This window comes from Solanum pennellii, chromosome 1, assembly GCF_001406875.1.
Source record: "Solanum pennellii chromosome 1, SPENNV200".
In the NCBI taxonomy this organism is placed as follows: domain Eukaryota; kingdom Viridiplantae; phylum Streptophyta; class Magnoliopsida; order Solanales; family Solanaceae; genus Solanum; species Solanum pennellii.
Window position 1 is genome coordinate 67,451,429 of NC_028637.1, and position 16,985 is coordinate 67,468,413.

The following is a 16,985-nucleotide window of genomic DNA, read 5'->3' on the forward strand; positions in this document are numbered from 1 at the left end:
TATACTTATATAGCTTAGAAGCTGGGGTCTGAGGCTTGCGGACCAGGCAGACCAACAAGCCAAATGGGCGGGGTTAACAACCTCGTTCCTAAATGGGCCAAAAAAATTAAGCCCAACCCCACTTATTTCAAGGGTTGGATTGGGCTGGTCTCGCAGGCCAAGCCCAGTTTGACGGCTTTAGGTGATGGATAACGTAAGGTTTGGGTTTCATCAAGGTTCTTCCAACGATAAGGTGAGGCTCAAGGGTGTTCAAAATAGTTTCACACGCTCACGGGTAGGCCAAAAAATAGGTATATGTCAAAGTTCGCTCATACTCTTTAAAATTGCCTAAGATCATATCAAGAGGACACCTTTCTAAATCAATTAGATTAATTAGGCAAATTGTAGGTTTATTAATGCAAGGTTCATCGTAAGGTCATCAAAAAAGGAATTTACACTAAAGTCAAACAAGACTACACACTTTTGCTAGTGTGCAAAGGTCATTGCAAAAGGATCAATTCGATAAGTGTCTAAGCAATGCGAAATGCAGAGAGTTCACATATTGTTTATGCAACTTCATATGTTCTTGTAATATCCGCATATTCATGTTTGTTCGATTAACAAAAATAATCAAGTCATCGTTATTGAAACCGAGACTCGAATATTGTACAAAAACAACTACTTTCAACATAAGAGGTGGCAAAATTTTCAAAAATGATATTTTTGAAGGGTAAAAATTATTTTTGAATTGGGACCCATAAAAATAGATGCATAAGCTCAAACAATCGCAAAAGTAGTTTTAAAAAAACAATTAAAAGCACACAACCCAAATATATACAAGAAACACTCCACTATTCATAACAAGCAAACAAACGGGATCTCACCCCACCACAAACAAAAGTGTTTGTCCTTAAATGCTAGTATTAGTATCAAAAATGACATAAAAGTAAGACAAGGAGGAAGGTGAAGAGAAATTGTGTCTATGTGGTCTCTCCTCCTGTCGGGGCATCAGTGCCATGAGTCTCAAATTAAGAGTTTTAGTGTGAGGCACTGTAGGGGGTATTGTAGGCGTCTCAGCCTGCACTATTCTATCTCCTGTTGCCGACTATACCTACTAGATCTAACAAGTTCCCAAAGATGTGATTGCTACATTTGCTGCTGTCATATCCTCATCAGTCTCAACATCGGTATCTGCATCTACTACCTTTCAGGTGCATCACAATCCTCCGCGAGTCTCATCAATTCATTATATTCAATAGGACTCATATAATTTACATCTATCCCACGAACTTCAACATCGGCTGGTAAATCCACAATTTCGAGTGTCCTCCGCTTTCTACGCTGACATGCTGCAACTCTCACGGTCAAGGCATTCATAGAGGTTTTGATAGAATCAAGTGCAATGACTATATCTCTCTCAATCATCCGTAAGACTGACTTATCGAGTATAGATGTTCTTGTCTAGGTTGCTTTGTACAAACGACCATCTTCAAGAGAATACTCTGGAGTGAAGTTGATCGGCTGGCCAGACGTAGAAGCACATGGATCCTGTGAAGAGGTAGAAAGAATATAGGTGCCTGTGGACCTAGAGGTTGGAGTGGGTATGGATGCCTCTGCATGTAAGATTAAACATCAATCTCTGGAGAGGCATCTACTGAAGCTGCTCTCCTCTATCTGCCTTCTCACGGATGTACTTGGTGTTAATGTGTCGAATGTTAGCGGAAGAAGATAGGATGACCTTGAAGCCTCTCGTAGTGTCCCAAGGCACTTCAACGCGTCTGCACAGTTCTGTGATCAGAACAGGAAATGGATGTGAGGTAAGCTATTGTTTGGCCCTCATGGCCATTTCCTAAAATGTTTGATAACCGAGGTCAATGCTCCTCTTGTGCATGATACTGTCGAGGCAAGCTGCATAAGGAAGTCATAGCACAGACTCGTACCTAGATGGAATGATAGTGCTGGTGATGAAACCAAACCAGAATCATGCATCAATATTCAGGTCCCTTTTTTCAAAAGGAACTCCAAACCTGATCCATCTATCAGTGTTTCAATATATCATGGGACCCATCCACTCCTTCAATTAATCTAGAGATGTAACATCAAGTAGTCCCTCATAAGGATGTGTAGAGTGCAATGGCTGTCCAATCACAACGTTGATGTGCTTGCTATGGCATTCTTCCTCTGTATCTCTTATCGTAATACACCTTACTTTTCTGAACTCGCTTACCTGCTTTTTATTCTTATATTACAGTGCTCCATATGTTGTGATGAACTCCCTAACCCAAGTAGAAATGTATAGACCTCAGGTTCTAGTGAATTGCTCAAAGTGATGGAAGCAGAAGGTAGCCATGACCAGTGTTAGGACCGGAGATAAGCAGGTGTAAATGCGGAAGCTAGCAATGCAAACCTTGAAAGACTACGAGTAAGAAGACAAATAGAAATATACCAAAAGACACAAAGATTTAACGTTGTTCGGTCAATCGACCTACTTCCACAAAGGAGTTGAGCAATCCACTATAAGTATGAGAGTACAAAATACAGAGATAAACAACCTCAACAAATTCACTCGGAATACATGGGTGGTTCACACAAGTGATAACGTATCAAGCTTGTGACCCATAAATTCTCCCTCTAACTAAAACTCTCAAAGCCTTTAAGACTACATTCTAAATGCTGATTAAGTTAGAAGGAACATGTCTAGATTTATAGAGTCCTAAACCTTTTCATACTAGAAAAAAGATTAGTCAATCAAAAACCTTTTCCTAAAAGGAAAACCTATTTATGGTATGAAATTTAGGACAAATAAAACCTAACAAATCTCCCCCTTGGCCTGAATTTCTTACAAAATAAATTTGTCCACCTTCTTTACTTAATCTTCAACTTTCTTCTCCTCTCCAAAATCTCCTTTGCAAAATTTTGTGTCTCAACAGAGAACCTCTCTGAAACAATTTCTCCAACAAAATCTTCATTACTGTCAAAAAGGTTGTGGCTAGAACTACACCGATCAAGATGAACACCTCCTTCTAAACTGGTTCAATCATCGGTTATCGAACCACTAAAACTTACTCCATAATTGAATCTGGCTCTTATACCACTTGTTAGGACCAGAAATAAGCAGGTGTAAATGCGGAAGCTAGCAATGCAAACCTCGAAAGACTACGAGTAAGAAGACAATGAGAAATATACCAAAAGATACAAAGATTTAACGTGGTTTGAACAATCGACCTACGTCCACAAAGGAGATGAGCAATCCACTATAAATATGAGACTACCAAATACAGAGAGAAACAACCTCAACCAATTCACTTGGAATACATGGGAGGTTCACACAAACGATAACGTATCAAGCTTGTGACACACAAATTCTCCCTCTAACTAAAACTCTCAAACCTTTAAGACTACATTGTGAATGTTGATTAAGTTAGAAGGAACATGTCTCTATTTATAGAGTCCTAAACCTTTTCCTACTAGAAAAAGAATTAGTCAATCCAAAACCTTTTCCTAAAAGGAAAACCTATTTATGGTAAGAAATTTAGGAAAAATAAAACCTAACACTCAGGGTAGACATGACCTTAGGGTATCTGTCGAAACCCTCCATTGATAGGAGATTTTCCTTTATGATGGTTCGAACTCCATCACCTTTTAACATGCTCAACAAACGAGGTTGGGGGTATAATAAAAGGTGAATGGGCTAGTGGAGGTGGTGATTATAAATCTGAAACTGACTCAAAGGTAGCTGCAACTGGAGCATCTCTGGTAGAAGTGCCAGCATCTGCTGCTGCGACCTGTGAGTTGAGAATTGAGGCATATTTCTGATCCTGTTCGGTCTTTGGATTAGTGCTTGGTCATCCTCAGACTCCGACTTCTCAACTTGGGCGTCGATAGCTAATTTTTTCTTAGTATCCTTTTTTTTGTTTTTACATTTTCCTCATGAGAGTTATTCTCCTCCTTTTTTGGGGGGAGTTGAGCCTCCTTCATTTATGCGTATGCATTGTGCTGATTTGAAGGGGAGTTGCGTGTTGTTCCTTGTGCGTACCATATCTGCAATAATTTACTATTAGTCGATATAAGAATAGAGTTTTAATTACAGAAATCGGCTATAGACATGTTCGCCGCTCGACTCGGTGGTGCGCCAAACTACTTTGGCAAAATGTCCATTTCACTGAGAGGATTAGTTTGCAAACAAGGAAAAGTTGCGATGGTTGAGTCTGCGCTACGAGTAGCTCACTACTTTCGGCGATGACGAGTGTGCCAACCAAAAGTTATAGATCTTATAGCACGAAGAACGAGAGTTAAGGGTGGTCTAGAATCAGTAGGCAACTGTCGAATCATTCGGCGAGGTTGACTTAACTCGTTGAATGACACAATGTGCCTATTTTTAAATCAAACTCTCAAAATATTCCTTGCGATCTTCAAAAAAACAAAATCGAAGCATGCAAACGTGAAATTTATACATGACCCATATTTCCCATCACCCCCGAATACTTACATTTCTTCAGGTTTTTGCCATATTTGGCCATTTAACTATGATTACCCTCAAGAATGTTGTCGCTCCTTCATGAACCAATTTTTTTCATTTAGCACAAATTTTTATAGAGTAGACTTCACCCAAACAATATAACAACAATCAAGTAACACCCATGGGTGATTTCAATCATTTTGAATCAAAAACATTGTGGCATTCGGTTATTTAAGCATTTTAGGCAAATTTTTGAACTAGAAAATATCATAAAAACACCTTAGTTCTATTAGAGAGGCCCAACACACGTAATCCTAATACTATACTTGCAAATGAGTGCAAATTGTCAAAAATAAATTTGGGGTCTTAGAGACTAACATTTGATATCAAACAAATATCTTTTTGTAAAGCTAGGCAACAAAGAAATACAACCCCAAGCACTATTTACGAACTAAAATACTAATTAACGACAAAAATCCAAGATTATAATACCTTTGATGTGATTTTTGATAGTTTGAAACTAAAAAAGTGAGAGATCAAAAAATTTGACCTTTGGCCCTTATATAACCATTCTGTTCTCATCCATTTGGATAAGTTAATTTCTCTTGCCAAACCACTCAGCGATGCTCTGAGCGGTCTTTTATATTGCCCATTATTCAAGATCTTCAATTTTTTGAGTGCGAGATTGGCGGTCTACATCGATATTGCCTAAGAGGTTGGCGGTGCACCAACATACTTTTCAAGTTCATCGAGTTTTATATTCTGTACAATTCTCCTGCATTGTGCCAAACGATGAAATTTAGCTGGGCTTGCCGACCTGTTTGGTGTCTCACGGAATGGACTTTCTACTCGATAACCTCAAGTTTTCCACCTTTTTCTCATTCTGACCTACAACAATAACACACTACTATTATAAAACTAAATCCTATGGTATGACTTTGGGTTGCCTCTCAAGCAACACTTTACTTAACGTCGTGGCCTGGCATAGGTTCTTCCTCACTCTCTGATATTAGGTTGAGACCTACTGTCACTAGGTAACTTCAATATATCGTTAGGTTGAAGCTGAGACATGGAGAACATCAGGAGTGATCTGTATGCTGCATTAATTTAGAGTGAGATCAAATCAGTTGATTTAGAGCTTCAACATTCCTTTTCATTTCATCCAACACTATATCTTGATCAGTGATTTCTTGGAGAATGATTTGAAGTGTGTCCCAACACGACTTTTCTCATGATTATGTCTTTTTTCCTTGTGTGGGGAGTTATATACTTCCCTTGGCTCCTGCACTGGTCTTCCACTTTATATATATTTGTGGTCAAGTTGTTTAGTTGAGATACTACTGCAGCTACTTTGAAGTCACCCTCGACTTGGTGATCGCCCTCAACGGTTTCCACACACTCCCTCTGTCATGCATAGAGGACTTGAATTCATGTAAAATAAACAAAGAAAAATCAAACTAAAATCAAATTAGTAAAAACTACACTAAAAGAACTAAAAACTCTAAGTGAAGTACACTTTCACGTGACACCACTCCTCGGCAGCAGTTCCAATTTGATGCTTGCCATCGTGATCAACGACACTAGCCTACAACCTGAGTGTCTACGAATCAAACCGAGTATAGTAACCCAACCAAGGGTTTGGGTCGTGTTCCAAGGGAGTGGTAGTGAAAACAATAGTTAACTATAATTTGTTCTAATTAGTGATAGTTTAAGAAATTATCGAATAAAAACAAAGTAAATTCAATTTATGACACCAAAGTGTCAAATATCAAAAAAGTTTGTCACGAGTTTGGTAAAAATAGTAAAAATAAATGGGAATAAGTGTGTAGAAAATTTCTTGGGGTGTGACCTCAATATATGTTGACGTAATCAATGGGTACATGTTTTTATAGGAAAAATTGAAAAAGGATGGTAACTTAGCCTTAAGTGACATTAAATTTTCTCTCAGGAAACTTACCCCACATCTAATGGGTTCCTCTCGGAAACCCACTCGTCTAATTAAGACAAATATACGTCTTATTCACACCTGCTCTTTTGATGAAGAGATCTTGGATATAAGACTATGGTTCACCCTCTCGGGCTGACCTCATATCGCCCAACTCCTTAGGACATAACTCTAGCGGTCTTGGTTTCACGACCTTTCTCTCGAGCAAGTCGAAAAACACATGGGTGGTTTTGTATTTGCAACTAAAAACCCATTAAATTTAACCACAAACACTAGGTGAAATCATCTTTAATATGCTTCTAATACTATGAGCAAGCAAGACCCAAATATAATATCAATGCATATTTGCTAAATCACAACCCAAGAATGGGGGTTTTTAGCCACACATCAAGAAATAATCAACACAAAATGACAAAAAAATCAAATTGGTATAAAAAATTAAACCTTAATATGAGCAAAGGAAAAAGAATGGAGAAGGTCCACTTCCAATTTGAGGAAGAAGAGCTCCTTTCTTCGAGTCTTCCACAAAAACTCTCCAAACTTGAGAGAAAAATACAAAAATTAAACTTATAAAAGTGAAAAATAGTAATAATGTTCGAAATCTTAAAATATAATAAAGACGGCTAGTATTCACAAACTTCATATTAAGTATTGACGAATCTGTTCGGCAAATTTATCGTGAATTTCCATGTGATTCGTCGATTCACCCTTCTTCTAGTTCTCGCCGTTTGTGTTTTGCCTTCATCGGCTATGTGTTTTGTAAAATTTGGAGGAATAACTCTACTTCGCTGAACTATTCAGCGAAGCGCTGATTTCTCCTTTTAATCTCCTTCTTAATCCACTTCATTCAAGGCTTCACATATTGGAACAAGGGCGAAATGTAGCTCTTCGGGATGCCAAGTGTATTTGGTGATAATCAGGCTTCAGCTTTAGCTCTTTTCATCTTTTTTTTTCCCGTTTTGCACCCAAGTGTCAATGGTTACACTTAGACTTCAAATACCTAAAACATAAGAACTTCCATTAAATATTGAGATAGAATGAGCATTTGAGGACACTTTTTAATTACATTAAAATAAATCCCAAATAAGTCCAATATGAGGACTCATAAAACATGCATGCAAATAGAATCAATGTAGCTTGGAAAGACATCAATAAAGTCATAGTTGAAATTTTTGTTGCTCCCAAGATGAGAACACCTGTTCGTATCCCAATCTTTAGAGGGGGCCACGTTTCTTCTTCAAATGGAACTATCTTTATTTCATCGTAGTTGTTTCCATTCATTGAACATGTCAGACATGACAACGTAGAAAGATCTTCAATGTCTTATGAGTTTCCAAGTCTGAACCTAGCACAAGGTCTAAAAATCCCTCACATACACATTTTGTTTCATCTTCACTCAGTTTCTCTGAATCTGTGTTATGCACAATTAAAATGCAAGATACAAAATCTTCCGGATGACTACATAGAGTCTAGGTATGGCATCCATGGTGTCATAGGCAACCTATACTTACCCAACCTTAAAAAAGGTCTCGTGCTTGTCCTTATCAAAATTGCCAAAATTTATATCTGCATATTCAAATGTTTATAACTCTGTTACAGTAGAAAGCCATACATCCGAAGGAATATCTACACTTCCTTTTGCAGTCTCAATTCCACATTTGTGTTCTGCAAGCTCTCTTCAAAGGACAATCACCTTAGAGGATTCCTTAGTAAGAGGATTATCCAACCCCCTTAAATATATTAGAAGCATCTTTTTCTTCATAACTTCAGATAATTGACACGATGTGTATCCCACGTAGATATGTACTGGGTTTCCTCATTGAGACACTGAAAATTCTGCCTCAGTAGATAAGCACCTACTACACAATTCTCAGTCGATTGTATTGATGTATTCTTTCTATTTCCCATAATCTATTCAACAATGATGTGAAAAACATATCTTGATCGAGAAGCCAATAGTTGAAAAAAGGATACAAAGTCTTGTAGAGATTGTTACTGAAAATATTATTCAATAGGCTTTGTAGCCTCATATAGGTTTACATGTTATGAAATCATATTCCCACTAAAACACTAACGTTATTCCACTAATCCAACTCACATAATCATTAGAAAAAGAATTCTTCAATACTTAAAAATAGGGAAAACTATCATGAGTTAAAAAAAAATACCAAGTGAAAGCAAAAGTATAGCCATACTGCACACATAGTCAAACTGAATAATAGTGGCTGATGTTGTACACCAAATAACTCCCCCTCTCGAGATCATCTACGATCTTAAACATGCCGTGATGTTGACATAAACTTTCAAACTTATTGACACATAAGCCTTTCGTGAACACTCATGTAGTTTGTTGCTCGGTTTTATTATGCTCAAAGACAATCTCTCCTTGCAACACTTTTTCCTTGGTGAAGTAGTAATGCATTTCCAAGTGCTTCGTCCTAGCATGGAAAATATGATTTTCAGCCAAGAAAATCGCTGACTAATTATCACATTACAAGGTAACTGAGTAGCCAACAAATACACAATCCACATACTTTCTTGAGCTGCAACTTGTTTGACCTATGCTCCGCTTCTATTGTTGATAGTGACATAGTTTGTTGCCTTTTGATGCACCAAGAAATCGCTCCAGCTCCGAGCTTAATCACATAGCCATTTGTTGAGCGTCAGGTATCATAATCCCCTGCATAGTAAGAGTCACAATATCTGACCAACTTGTACAACATACTATAATCAATTGTACTTTTCAAATATCTTAGTATTCACAGAACAACCTCCATATATTGTTTCTTTTAATTTTGTATGTATTTACTCATCATACCATCTGCAAAAGAAATGTTAGGTCGAGTCTGAGTTAAATAAATCAGACTACTTACCAATTGTTGATGCATCGTCATAACTACTATGTATTTTCCTTCATGTGCACATCTTAGCATTTGGCTACAATGGTGTTGATATTGGTTTGCAGTTCAACATTCCAAACATCACCAACAAAACTTTAGATTATATTTTCTGATGCAAACAATTTACTTCTTCATTACAATCAACCTCCAAGACAAGAAAATAGTTGAGTTGTCCAAGTTCCTTCATCTCGAAGCAAACTAACAAATTCTTCTTTTCTAAAGAATTTCTTCTTCACAGTCTTTCTCGGTTGTAGAAGCTTAACAATCTTCAAATATTTTTAGTGTGACCTTCTAGCATTCTTTTTATGTTAGTGAATTAACCTTTCTTTTCATGGAATAACTTCTACTTTATGAATGTATCAAAATGTGATGTAGAATATTGAGACCACGAGTATATTTACTGTGATCAATTATCATATTACTTGTACGAATGAACTCATATATGATATATAATTTTTCATAAATATTCATAGAATATTTTGGATCTCCTCTTAGATATCCTTTATAGAAGTGGTTTGACTTTTAATTTGAACATTCATATTTTGGTCAAACTTCTTGAATTCATAGTAAAATAAATATTTATAATAGTAAAAAATATTTTTTTATCATTTTGACTTTACGTTGTTTCATACTATATTTGTTTTAACTCCTAAAATATCAATATATTATGATACTAATCCCCATAATTTTTTATTAAGAACCTTCAATTTTTAATTAATTTAAATGGATATTAGTGATAATTTTAGGAAAAATTTGCAAGTACCCCCCTAGGCTATGACTAAAATCCCAGAGACACGCCTTAACTAAACTAAGGTCCTATTACCCTCCTGAACTTATTTTTTTATAATTTTATTCACATTTTTTCATATGTGGCACACTCTGTGACTCCACACAATTAAGGCGCATGAGAGATATTTAGATGCCACATAGGCCAAAAAGGTGCACAAAAATACAAAAAAAAAAAAGAGTTCTTGGAGGTAATAGGACCTTAGGACAGTTAAGGTGTGTCTCTGGGATTTCGGTCATCGTCTAGGAGGGGGGGGGGGGGTACTTGTGCATTTTCTATATTTTTAATATGAAGATTTCACAAATTTTAAAATTTAATTACTGATGTATTATATTAAATTTTGTATTTAATCCATATTTAAGAATAATTTCATTTTTGAAACAATCCTTATGTAACTTCCTTTCTATATGAAATGATCAAGAAGATACCACTAGAATTAAAATTTGAAATTTACTTGGTATCTACTTAATAAATTAAATTAAATTAAATAGAAATAAACCCTCTATGCTCGTACTCATCAAAGTATATTAAAGAAAATTCTTATTTTACTCTGTTAGCCCCTACTCGTCAAATAAATGGTTAAAAACTCTCACAAGGTCAAAAATTTCAAATTTTGTTTAAAAAATCAAAGCAAATAAGACAAGAAACATTGAATATGAAATCAATAGAAATATTAGCTCTAAGGCCTCTATTTATAGTATTACATTGAGACATGCAAAAAGTTACTTATAAACATGATATCATGAGTTATGGAGACAATAACAATGTTAGTTATCAAGGAATTTCAAGGGAAATGTTTTGGAGGTTTGGGAGTTGCTATACATTATGATTTAATTACACCTTTATGTTAGAGACATCCACATAAATATATTTTGAAAGTTTATAACTTAATTACAATATTGGGTCAATAAATACATCTAACACATTATTTGCAATATTTTGCAAATAAATTATTTCTTGAACTTTAAATTCACATTTTTTTAAAGAAGATCCAGATAATTCACCTACACATAACTTTTAACTGTTGGTCATATTTTCTCCTAATGTTAGAAAAACTAACATTTTCCCGCAACCTCATTTGGGGATTCATCTTTATGTATGGTAGAATAATAAAATCAGATGTACAAATATCAAATTTTTGGAGGGAAATTATTGCTTACTAACCTTGAACCAATGGTTATGGGAGAATCTTCTTGTCTTGATGCATACATGCTAAATAGACTAATCTTTTACTAAATCTTATTTGTTAGATTTGTTCTAATATTCAACGGTCTAGTTATAATTTGAGGCATAAAATTTTAGCTAAACCAACCAACATTCTCAACATTATTTTATGCCTTGGAATTGTGCTTTTTATTTAAAAATTCAAGCAAAGAACCATACAAAAACCAACTTGAAGTTGATATCAAATGCACATGTTACCACACAATAAATATATATATATATTAAATCAAAATAGTAAGTGATCCACATTGAAGATGAACACGTATATGTTCACCTTTTTATATGTTCCAAATAAGTAAGGGGATACAATCCCAACCATAGCAGGTACAATGATCATTTTACCATAAGAAGAAGCATTATAAGATAATTTTTGAAGAATCTGTATTCCTTAATATATGTCACGTGAATTCTCATTTTTTTATATCATATTTGATTAGAAATGATCAAGCGGTTATGCCAACCGATATGTAATCTAGTAAACTTTTACTTTAATATGTATGTGATTCCATCATCATGCCTATATTTGTATATAACAAATATTTATAATCCTTTTCAGTTGTACAAATCTGAATATTTTAGATTTTCTAATAATTTATAATGTAAAAATTATAACTTTTTTCTTTTCAATTTCTTCAAACCGTAAAAAGTTTCTTTTGAGACTTACTAGAATCCTAATATTGTGGACAATTTTATTATCCGGATAGTGATAAATTAGCCCTTTTAAAATGCTCAATTAATTTTGTGTACTCTCACAAAATTTATAATACCATTCTTATGGTGACCTCCTTCAAGGGTGGAAATTATTATTATTGTCATAGTTAAAATTACTACTTGCAAGACTTATTTCTTGACAGTCATCGACAAATTTATGTTGCAAGAGAAAAATATTTATTTTTATCATGGCCATAACCTTTATAGCAAAGAATTATTTCTCTCTTTTATCCTTTGGTAATTACTAATAAATGCCATAATATTTATGATGTAGAAGAATTTCTATGTAAAATATAAGAAGGGAGAGGAAAAGATGGTACAGACCATGGCAGCAAAATGTAGTGGAACTATCCTTCTATATAGTAAAACTCTTCCAGTGCATCCATCAACTGTAGTAGTCAATTTTCTTTGTATAGGAGGGGAACTCATTAAGAACCATTACATTCATAACCACATCATTATGACTATCTCCTTTAAAGGAGTTATTCTTTCCATACCTATTACTTCTCCAATAAAAAGATCTAGTCTTACAACTTTATCAACTAGCAAATATGCAAAGGCTGCTTATGGTAGAGCCTCCAAAAATTTAACCAATACGCTTGTATTAATATTACTGCTCATAAATAGTCTTGGTTGAAATTTAAGGCATCAATGAGGTCTTGTAAGGCTTCATAAACATGATTATATATCATTTCTAGGCAGCATTGATGATGATTTCTTATGAAACAAAGCCACATATTTGAAGTAACTCTTTAAACCACAAACTCGACAATGCAGACTTATTTAATTGCTATTTTTTCTCTATAAAAAGAGCAAATTTCAAAATATCAAAACCATCACATAAAATTCCTAAACATAAAAGAAGCAAAAAGATGGTGAACACGAGATGACAAAAGTGAAGTTGCTTGGTTTTTCCCCTTCGCTTTATCAAGATTGCAATGCGTTCTCCAATATGATTTGATTCTCACTAGAGAAAGGACAAAGTAACAACCTGTTGTGTGCTCATCATCTACCTCAATTGAAGTTCTAATCAATTCTCTAAGCAGGGACATTCTAATCAATAACTTGAACTATTTTTTTTCCTCCGAATCCTGTACTAATAATTTCTATCCTCCTGCACCTAATCATGAATATTTTACTACTAGTGCTGATGCTCGACTCCCCCATGATATTGATGAACATCAATTGATTCTCAACCTTACCCTTTGTTTGTAAGAGGAATTTACTACTATCTGTATTTATCCCTTTTCTGCTAACTTTTATCAGTTAAGCGGAAACTCTTTATATTTTTATCTTCTTCCTCTTTAGGATAGAAGCTCAAACTGAAAGTATCACCCCACGATTTGAACATAATTAGAAAATAATCGATTATGAAATTATTAAGCATAATTTGTTATGATCATGCTTAAACTAGAAAAAAAACAATACTGTTCACAGTACAAGTACAGTAACTCAATAAAAATTTAAATTAAAAACCTACGCACTAACAATTATTGAAATTAAAACCCTAATTGGAAAGAGGAATTATGATACCTCGTTCAAAAACTCTATTGTTAACAGAGACAACGTCAGTATCTAGTAACTCTGAGAGAGGCGACGCCAGTATCCAGTAACTATAAAAGAGGCGACGCTAATATCCTCTAAGAAAGACACGTTAGTAACTTCTGCTGAGCCCAAAGTGATTTAATAAAATCACAAATCGCCACAATTGTTTAAATATCTGGGGATATAAATATTTGTAGGATGTGATGAATCCAGTAAAACCTACAAGAAAATATAAATCAAGAACTAAATTGTGAAACCTTGAAACTTCACATGGTTCCGAAAGTCAATATTGTTGCAATTAGTTAACAGAAATTGACTCGAAATTGACCCCAATAATCGTGACTATGTGATCAAAGGTTTGTTTCAGTATAAAATCATGAGTTTGTATGATATACAAACCTTAGTCTTAGCTATGAATGGAGATGGGTACCATGAATTTCTTTGCTTGAGCCATATTTAAGCGTTTGAGGTGATATACAAATAACCCTAGACTATGTAGGAGTAGGGTTTTTTTTTTTAAAGAAAAACTCTTTTCACTAATAAATTAATAAAGTTTCTTTTCTTTTAATGAACATAAAATAAAAAATTTATTTTTTAAGCTAAGTAAGATGAAAGTTTTAGTTTTAAACTAAATAAGATGAAAGTTCTATTTTTAAGCATAAATAAGATGAAAATCTTATGTTTAAGCTAAATAAGATGAACATTTTATTTTTAAGCTAAATAAAATGAAAGTTTAATTTTTAAGTAAAATAAGATGAAAGTTTAATGTTGCACATTCATGAAAATGCACACACAAAAATATTAATAAGATAGAATTTTTATTTTTAAGAATGAATAACCAATGCTTGCAAGGAAAATTTTAAAGAAATAATTAAAATAGGGTGAAGATTTTTTTGTAAACAAACAACTTATCCTCAAAAATTATACAATGAAAATTATTTTGAATATGACAAACCAAACAAGCAATAAAAAGTAATCCAGCATAACTTAACATAACTAATCCCAAAATAACTAGTATTCAAATCAAATGACCCCAAAAAGGTATCTTTTAGCAGCTATAGTACAAATGCCGCTAATATCCGTCCAATAAAATGATTTTCATTTAGATGGAGATACCGAATTAAATTGAGGAAGTTTAGCAAGATCCTTCGGTATTTCACCTTTGAAATTATTAAATCTTAGGTAGCTGAAAAATATACCTATCACTTATCAACAAAATAGATCTATGGATAAAGAGTAGATCTAGAGAAGCTGAAAAAGCACTCGCAGATGTGTTAACTGCTTTAGTTCGCCTATTTAAGGTGCAATGACATCTTGCAGCTTATTCCACCTTATGTTTAAAGAATCAGGAGAAGGAACTAATCAATAGTGCAACATTACAATACACTAGGAAACTAGAGGATATAATTTCATATTAGTATGTTGGGTAAAATAGAAACAAAAGTAATTTTTAAAGTTAATATTCTGGGACAAAGTTAAGGTTCCTATGGACAAAGGAAAACTTAAAGGTATGATAAGGCCAACATAAAGTAGATGTTGAGATATACATCTAATACAATCCCCAAAAAATGTATAAAAGTCCTTCTTAGTTAAGGGACATTTCGTTGACAATAAACCTACTCTGTTATTATTTTATAGAATATAAGCCTACAAGCATATTCTCTCAGTTGAAAATTTATCTTTCTTCTGCGGTGCACATTATATCAGGTAGACTCCCTCTCACTCCCTTCTTTGGGATTAATAATTAATCAGGTAGACTTTCCCTTGTTAGTGATGCCTTTCATCTTGATGAAAAGCAATGTACTTAATCACTTTGTACAACACAGTTGAATCATATTAACACCCACCCATCTAGCTTGGTTTTAATGGATAGATATATGATAATCCTTAAACTGGAGAAACAGGCTATTCGGAGACAGTGCATAAGCCCTAAACATAAATATCACTTCACAATAGCTACTGAATATAAATACTTCAATAGGGGTATAGAAGTAAAGGATTATACAATATTTTAAGACGCTTCAAAAGCCCAATTTGAGAAGGAAGAGGGCCAGTTATCTTGTTATTATGCAGATCCCTGTCATATAAAAAAAATATTATGGATTAGGAAGTTCAGAATGAAAATCAAAAGATTCACACAGTCCAGGCATAATTGTCCACTAACTATTGTCTTAAATAGTAGTATGAAATTTGAAAATAATGACTGAGCACATATAGATAAGGCCCATGTTTTTTGGGGATAACAGTAAACACCCGAGCAGAACAATTCTTTATGTTGGTTAATAAACAATTAAACTTGTATGGTATAAAAACATCCATAATAGAACTTAGGGAAACTTCTCAATTTATATGAGGTTAAAAAATCTTTAAGAAGTATCTGAAGTTTTGTAAAAATTAGATTCCAGTACAAAGACAGAGAAGAAGAATCTTACAGTCTAGTCAGATCTAATAAATTGGTGACAACAGTAGGAAATGGGCCAACAATCGCAACAACATAAACTTCCCTGCAAGTGGCAAAATAGAAAAGAACATTGTAAAAAAAGTGACAATTAAAGATATTTTAATTCTGTGAGTAACTTCATACAGGTTTGAACCTTAGTTAGAGAAAAGCCTCTTAAAACTGGCGAAGCAAAACTTACAATTCAGTAATTACTCTATAATCACCCTACCCTGCCTTGAACATGTAACACCAGACCATGGAGGTAGATTACCATCTCCAACCCATGCATACACCACTCTCCATCCCAGAGAAGCCTTAATTTCATTCAGAGCTCACACTACAGTCATATTCCAGAAGTTCAAATTAGCCGATGTAAACATATACATTCAGTTATCACTTCAGGAGCAATGTACCATTCCACATTCACAATAATACACATATATGACAAGTCAATGACCCTCTCACAGATCCATACCCAAATAGTTCGTGGTCAGATGGTGACATATGATCCAAGGTAGTGTGTCAGAATGTGACACCCATTCTAATATGTATGTCGGTAAGTGACATTCGATCCAGCTACTGTGCCGAAATTTGACATATGATCCAAGTTAGTGTGTCAGAATGTGACACCCATTCTAATATGTATGTCGGTAAGTGACATTCGATCCAGCTACTGTGCCGAAATTTGACATCTGATCCATTTAACATTTCACAATCACAACCACAATGCACATACTCATATTCATAAAATCAAGTGTTGCTTCATGGCTTACAATCATTCATTCATACTCATTTGCATTAGATGTGATCAATAGTCTAACATTCACATACATACATGCATTTCAAAGAAGCAAATACTAACATACATCACTCAAACATGATATAAAAAAATCACCTACTTCGAAACAAAGCGTGAATCCTTCTAAGACACTTGAAGCTTCCCTTTAGGGATTTTTTCCGTATGTTCTAGGTGTACAAAAAATTAATATACACAA

At 34.3% G+C, this 16,985-nt stretch overlaps 1 pseudogene; it reads right to left on the reverse strand.

Annotated features, from left to right (window-relative positions):
• Window positions 1–3,686: 3,686 nt before the first annotated feature.
• On the reverse strand, window positions 3,687–16,429 carry LOC107022352 (annotated as a pseudogene).
• Between the last annotated feature and the right edge of the window lie 556 nt (window positions 16,430–16,985).